Source organism: Lactuca saligna, chromosome 9 (assembly GCF_052625555.1).
Source record: "Lactuca saligna cultivar CGN05327 chromosome 9, ASM5262555v1, whole genome shotgun sequence".
Lineage (NCBI taxonomy): Eukaryota > Viridiplantae > Streptophyta > Magnoliopsida > Asterales > Asteraceae > Lactuca > Lactuca saligna.
The window spans coordinates 102,576,273-102,584,194 of NC_136425.1; the positions used below are offsets into that span (position 1 = coordinate 102,576,273).

The 7,922-nt window shown below is 35.3% G+C and overlaps 1 non-coding gene across 1 annotated transcript; it reads left to right on the top strand.

The window, feature by feature from the left end:
• Positions 1-4,654: 4,654 nt before the first annotated feature.
• LOC145018860 (small nucleolar RNA R71) lies at positions 4,655-4,760 on the top strand. Its single transcript, XR_013667220.1, has one exon. It is a non-coding gene; the product is annotated as a small nucleolar RNA R71 (small nucleolar RNA).
• Positions 4,761-7,922: the final 3,162 nt, after the last annotated feature.

The window sequence follows — 7,922 nt, forward strand, 5'->3', positions numbered from 1 at the left end:
TACAAATTTACAAAGTTGCAGAATTTGGAAATTGTTTCGCTACAGTAAGGCTTAAGGGAGAGGACATTTATACCTCATTTCAAATCTAAAAGATTAGATTGATGTTTTTAATAGAACTTAGTCGTTAGTATATATGAATATCATGTTGAAGTGATTATACATAGGAAGATTCGATACATGGAAATATTATAGAAAGAGAATGTCAGGTCTTTATGTAAGACATTGTGTATCGAATCCTATATGCTTCGGATATAGGATCGATTACATTTGCTATAACATTCACTCGTTCTAATTTTCCAAATGCCTAGTGCATTAAGAGGGAAAAGGACTAGAACCGGATATGAATTAAGTTGTTAAACAACTGTCAAGGACAATCTGAGGTTTACCAAATATTGGTTGCTTGTGGACAGTTGGAAGTTTAGTATATTTTTGGAATGACCATATTGACATGTTCTGAATAGAGGTAACTCTTGTTCAAAATTGATAGTTATATGACAATATGAAAATGTTTCCACAACGGGAGTTGGATATTGAGATCTATATGTGAGTTAGTAGCTTTAATGCAAAAAGGATTTTTAAGGAATGCTCTTTGAATGTGAGACTTCATTTTCACGGAATTTTTTTGTAATGAATCTCCAACGGAATGTTTTGTAATATCATTGGCCAAGTCTTTATGACTTTGGTGCCTAGACACTACAAAAGGATCATTGAATGTAAGTTTAGACTCTAACACATTCTAGTAGGGGCAAGAATTTGGTATTCTTACACTTGTAATAAGGATTTGGAATTGTGAAATGAGCATCATTGGAAATGTGTTCATTTGATCTATTTCACAAAGAAAGGACCATAGATAAACATAGTGTGCGTGTTTTGTGCATGACATGATTAATGTTTTAATTCAAGTATTTAGTTGATTGGTCGAAACATTATACAATGAATAAGGTCTAATTAATATGGTGATTAAATAATAAGTGTTTTATTTATATTCAAAAGTTTTGAGACCATATTGGATTAGGTTATTTTTGTGTTTCACTTCGCATGTTTTACTTCCCGGATAACTAGGTTATTCAAATATCCACAATCGATCATACTTTGGATGTAAGTAGTGAATTAAGACTATCATGAATCCAACTGTAGATTGTCTAAGTGCTTAGACATAATAAATGTTTGTTGTAGTGTTCATGAGTACTCCTGAAATAAGAATTTGTGTATTGGATAAACCCACACTCAAGAATTACTTCATGGATTTTATCACGAGTAATTTTGAGACGATAATATCTTATATTCTTAAAACGAGACATATAAGTTGTTGTTTACGAGTCAGTTATGCATTGATAATACGTAAATGCATAAGTAACTTGATGTTATAAAACATATTGTTGTGCATGATTTGATGAGTAAATATTGCAAGCATATGTGTCGAAGTTTATCCATTCCTTTACCCTAAATGGGATAAAAGCGATATTTGTGGGCCCCTCGATGGTTTAGTGATGACACCCTAAGCGCTTGGCCAAGCCTAGACTGATTTGATTTGTTCAATTAGTTATTCGTCATAAATTGGAAAATCAAGAAACAAACCTTGGATAGAGAGAATGATTATAATCCACGTCTCATGTCCATACGATATCTTGTAGAAAGGTGGGATATTTGATCACTTATCTAAAGGACACGTCATTGACTAGTTCAGAGTTCGATAGTGGCTGTTGAAACCTACGATTGTTGATCAAATTTGGAAGTCATACTTGCAATAATAGTTATTAGACTTATCCAAGTGGGATACACCCTTGGTATGTACTTGAATTGACTGGAGCGTGGTCCTTTTAGGTCGCCTTCACTTATGCAACTTGACAGGGTGACTAGTGCAGAGAGAGTAGGATTTATTATTTGAAATAATAAATTGGTACACAAAATGATTTTATTAATATATTTTAAGATTAATATATTATTTGGAAATCATATTATCAATTAGTATTTAATCATAAATTAATTGGATATTAATTTTGGTATTAAAGGAAATGATTAGTAATGGAGGGGTTGTTTTGCAAATCATTGATACTTGCAAAACTGGGCTATTGGACTCTTTTGGCATGGAGTGGACGAATCTATAGGGAGGCCTTATAGAATTCGTCCAAGGGCTTATAGAAGGAGGGTGCATCGGTTTTTTAAGCCCTAAGCAAGGAATTAGGGTTTCCACCTGAAAACCCTAGTAGCCACAAGTATATAAACCCCTTCATGCACTAGGAATTTCGGCCCTATGTTTCTTTGAAGAACCCTATCCAATTTCTAGTGTCTCTCAATCCATCTTGTTGCATTGGGTGTTTGTGACTCCATTAGAGGTGCAACACTTGGGGTGACCTTTCAAAGGTCAAGGATCTTCAAGGATTATTCTTATTATTGCTACATAACAAGTGAGGCAATATCCTAACCTTAATTTCATATGGATTTCGAAATTGTATGCTAGTTATAGGGTTATTGCGTTGGTATTCAATTTTCATGTTCAATTTGCGAAAAACTTATACTCAAAGCAATTAGTGTTGCATGATCATAGATGAATGTAGATATACTCATAACCTATTAGTTCTGTCACCTCTGTTGGGGGTGTGACACCGCTCGTCATTGGGCCCCACCCTACATCGAGCCCTGATAGGTATACAGATCTGTCAGTCATTAGGCTCCGCTTGGTACACATATAAGCATATAAACATAAAATCATACAAACCCATGCGATAATCACAAAGATAATAGCATAAAGAATAGTCATCGGGCCCATAATCAAGAAACCCTGCCTGGTAAACATATACACATAACACATGCCTGGTAAACATACACATAACACATATAAGCATATAAACATAAAATCATACAAACCCTGCCTGGTAAACATATACACATAACACATGCAAGAGTCACGCAGATAACTAGCATACTAACATATCAAACCATGGGTCGGCTTTGGTGCCTTCGACCCTCTAAACACATTGAGGAAACTCACTTCAGCTTTAGAACCACACAGAGAAAATCTCAAATTTATGGTCCGGAAACTCCTCACGCTGACATCATTAAATAAATATCTAATTAACAATTGGATCTTAACCCATAATCAAGAATCTAAGTTACTGGCCTAATGCTAAGGGTAAAAGACCCTTTTATCCTCTTCCTCACTTGGTCCAAATCTAAGGCCCAATCCAATAACACAAAAATCCCACTATCAACCCATCTTCCGAAATAGCCTGAAACCCATCATCGGCCTAATGCCAAAAAAGGCATAGTTTCCTTAATGACACACAAGGCTCCAAATGGGCCCAAACATGATAAGGCCCTAAGTTTGAAACTAGTGGCCCAATAAGGCCCAAAAGAACAAAACAACACCTCACGTCATGGCCAATCCTTGGTCACATCGTGAGACGTGTCCGATCCAAATCTGTGCCTCACTCCTAACCCAGATGACTCAGTGGGGACGGTGACCCTTCCTTATGTCGTGAGACCTTATGTCTCATGTCGTGAGCCCAGTCTGAGCCAAAACCACTATTTTAATGGTCTTAATCCATTTAGAACCTAACCTCACCCTTTCTAGAAGCTAGAGGGGACCCTAATGGTCTATAAAAGTCCTTGCTTTATAGGCATGCATGCAACTTGCATTTCCCTTCACCATTTGTGGTCAAAATAGGCAAATGTGGCTGCAAATTCTCTTTCAAACTCTATTACTCTACCAAAACCTAGATTTGAACGATATAAGACTCCAAAGGCTACTTAAATCCATAATATTCCTAACATTATGGATTTACTCCACTCTAACCAAGCTAAATCATAAGAAAATGGACCAAAAGCCTAGATCTAGCCATGAAATGCAATCAATCTTGAGCCTTGATACTTAAAATGGTTCAAGTAAGATGAAAGTTGATGGTGATGATGATCCCAAGCAACTTATTTCCCAAGATACTTCTTCCTTTTTCTTTTTCCTTCTTTTCTACAAGCAAAATGCTCAACAACTCAGGGTGATATGAAAAATAGGGTTTCTAGAGGCTTAGAGGGTGAGAGCGGCTGAGGGTGGGAAACTCTAGCCTCTCATTCCCTTAAATACCTGAAAATTAGGGTTGGGGTCATTAATCTACGTTCCCATCGTGAGACCTTACGTCTCACTTCGTGAGACTCCAAAACACGGGTCAACAGCCACTCACAACATGACCTTAAGATCTCACGTCAAGTAGTTCGCTTCCTTGGATTTCTTGTACTTATCATAAGGTAACTACTTCTTTTTTAGATTTCTCTAGTCTTCATCATAACCATTACTGCTCGAATAGCAAGCTTGATCATTTCGGTTTCCATTTTCATCAAGACCACAATCTTTAATTAAAAGTGGCTCGTTACAGTTTTCACACCCCACTCGTATCGCATGGATTGTTTGATCCATTTTAGTCATCCTCCTATCCATGTTATGCAATATTTCTAATACCACCGCCATGTCATCCGAAGCAGAATTCATGATTCCTCTAGTCATATCTTGTCGAGGGTTATGATATTCTATAGAATGTCATCCGAAGCAGAATTCATGATTCTTCTAGTCATATTTGTGAGTCGACTTTGAGAATCAAGGAGTTACCTAGTAGTGACGTTTTCTCCATCATAGAAAATTGAGACCACTTGTTGCACGTTTAGATCATTTGAGGATAGTTTCTAAGAAATCCTTTATAACGCTCTCATGCCTCATCCAGTAACTCTCCCGCTTGTTGCTCAAAATTTGCAATATCGTTCTTCAACTTGGAAACTATACGAGGTGGGCAAAACTATTGTATAAACTATTTACGCATTTTGAACATTTTGTTATTGTGCCTAGAGGGAGTGCCTTTAGCAAATATTTTGTTGCACCCTTAAGAGTAATGGGGAGCATTCTTAGCAAAACTGTTTCGCGTAGTATGTTTGCTATGTTGAAGTATTCGACGATGTCGTTGACCTCAGTTCAAAGCTGGCTGTGTTGGAAATATGTCTTTTAGTTGAGCAGGTATGTTTCCTTTCAGTTCAAAGTTGGTTGTGTTGGAAATTGTGGGTTGCACAAGTCCTGGTTCATTGTCTTCACGCATTCGTCTCTTGTATGTCTCCATCGTTATGTTGGCAATGTCTGTCATGCTGGCTTTGGGTTCGTTTTTGTTGCATTCTGGTTCGCTTTCTAGCTCGTAACCTGACTCCTTTTTTAGGAGTCTTCTGAAAACTTTTGAATTCGCTTTGTAGAGTTCTTTTGCTTCATTCTCTGAGCTTGGTTGTCTTCTTCTTATGGAATTTTGACTCATGATCGTCAAACGGTGGTATGATTGTTGTCTTTGATCATCAAGTCATAAATCACTGAAACAAAAACAAATGAAACATTTAAAAAGAACAAAAAAAGACTAAAACTATTACACCACCACGATGTGGTGCTTATGACCACGACGTGAATGAAAATTTAAAAGAAAATAGACAGAAAAATTCCTAATAAAATAGCATCTTTAAATTAACTAGAAATGGACCGTTCCTCGACGACAGCGCCAACAGCTTGATGTGTAAATAATTATGCACTAGTTAAACCTACTAATGTAACTAATTATTAATTCCTAAGACAATGTACCTTGTTGAAAATAGAATAGCATAATAGTTGGGTATCGAACACAGATAACCAAATGTTTAGCTAATTTTATCTACTAAATACCTAAATTACTATTTGATTAATAAAAAGTGGTTTTCTCTAGTTTTGCAGGACTATAAACTTAATTAACCAAAGTAGATATGATCAACTAATGAAATAAAAACTAAATTAAAAACAAGAATCACAAAAGATGATTTTAACCAAGGTGATTAAGAGACTTTTGTTTAGCTTCGATATACTTGCTATTATGATTGATTTATAGAAGTTCAATGGATTAACGCTTCGTTGGTAACCAATTCCTAGACCAAGTTAATGTTCACTAACTTAATCATTTAGCAAATAAGCTCATTCATACGGTGATCAGACGGATAAACTAACAAATTAACTAGTGTTCGGTTCGAGTTAGATTAGACTTATACCTGATTGATTAATTTGGTTTATTAAATCAATTCAATATATGATTGGTTGTCATATATTAGCTCCCACAATTATTTACCCACTTTTCTATTTAACCAAAGGTTTTTGTCAAAATTCTATTCTTATAATTTTGCAATTCATAAAGATCATAAGATTCAAGTTCAATTAAGAAAGATGGTCATGCAAACACAATTAAACTCAATAATAAACAGAAAAGCAGTTCTCATAAGCATATAATGTTCTTTAATAAGCTAAAGTAACAAATACCCAACTAAACATCATCCAAACCATAAAAAGTCAAGCAATCTAATCTAGCTAAACGAAAGCCATAGGTTTTTAGCCCATGATTTCAACAAGTAAACACTGAAAAACGAAATTCAACTTAGCATTCATGATTAAACTAAAGAAGAAAATTGAAGTCGGAAGTTGTATAGCCTCAAATCTATGGAATCCAAGCTATGATCGACCTTCTGTAACTCCAAGCTTCAAAGGGTTCTCTTGGTCTTCAAAGGGCGATAATAGCTCCAGCAAAAGTTGAGTTTTCAGAGGATAATGACTTATATATATAGTTTTCCAGAAACCCGATCACCACGATGTGGTAAGTCCACCACGCTGTGGCTTTCGTGTTTATCATTCAACAAGTCTTCTACATCCATCAGGGAAATCCAAAATGCCACTTTGTGGTGGTGTCACCACGTCAAGTTAAGTGTATTTTTCTTCATTTTAGCCTTGATCCAAATTCCTAGCTTCCAGCTTCCAGCTTCTTTTTCGCTTCGAGCGTTTTTTTTACCCCTACAACACAACATACAATAGATTACGCATCTTTTGTTCTATAATGGGCATGATATTATGATATAATGTTAAATGTATGTATAGATACGCACATATTAGTAATCTGTACCGACGACATGTCGTTGACATAGGTTTTCAGAAGATTGCAAAAAATATCGTCGTTCCCGCCGAGTCTGTCATGTCAACCATTCATGTCGTCAGCACATGACTTTCCAAGTCAAACAATCATGGTCAATGTTGGCAAAAGCTATGGCGACGACATGTCGTTGGCGTAGCCCTTCTTTCAGCGACAACAATAGTAGTTGGTTTAGGTGTTGTTGCGATACATTGTTATTGTTGTTTTCAAACTAAACGGCTAAGACTCAAAATAAATCATATATATATAAATATTGTTTTGAAAAGTTGTTTTTACGATCCAAAAAGAATTAACATTGATCTATGTAAAACTTTTATGTTTTAACACAGATGCACAATACATTTTATTTACCTAGACTGTCTGTGGGTAAACTGTCTGTGGTAAATCTATGGGTAAATTTGTTCGTGGATAATTTGTGAGTGATTCTGAGGGTAATCCATAGGAAAACATTACCCACGAGCTTTTTTCCACGAATCTTGTTTCGTGGACAATTCGTGGATAAAGACCATTACCCACTAATTACCCACAAATAGGGTCGTGGGTGAAGGTCTGTTTTGTTGTAGTGATATGAATGCTTTTAGACGATATAAAATTAAATAGTAATTTGTTTTAGATATAAAATTAAATAGTTAATATTTCTACAACTAACAATCATTTGGATTATTTATAAATAAATAATAATTTGTTTTAGATATATAAATTTTACACATGCATAATGCGTGTGGTATTTATATGGAGTGTCTCATAACTTCTCAAAATCTATGTATTTAAATATTTACACATTAATTAATGTGTCTAGTATCTAAAGCCGCCAAATTGGAATGGTCGTCTCCTAAACTGTAAAACTTACTAAAACAATGAAATAATGGTAAATAGACAGTAGGTCAAGTGAGGCGATAATTTTTTATTCTTGACTATAAATAAGTAGCAAGGCCAACCCCAAAACAGTATCAGTGTATT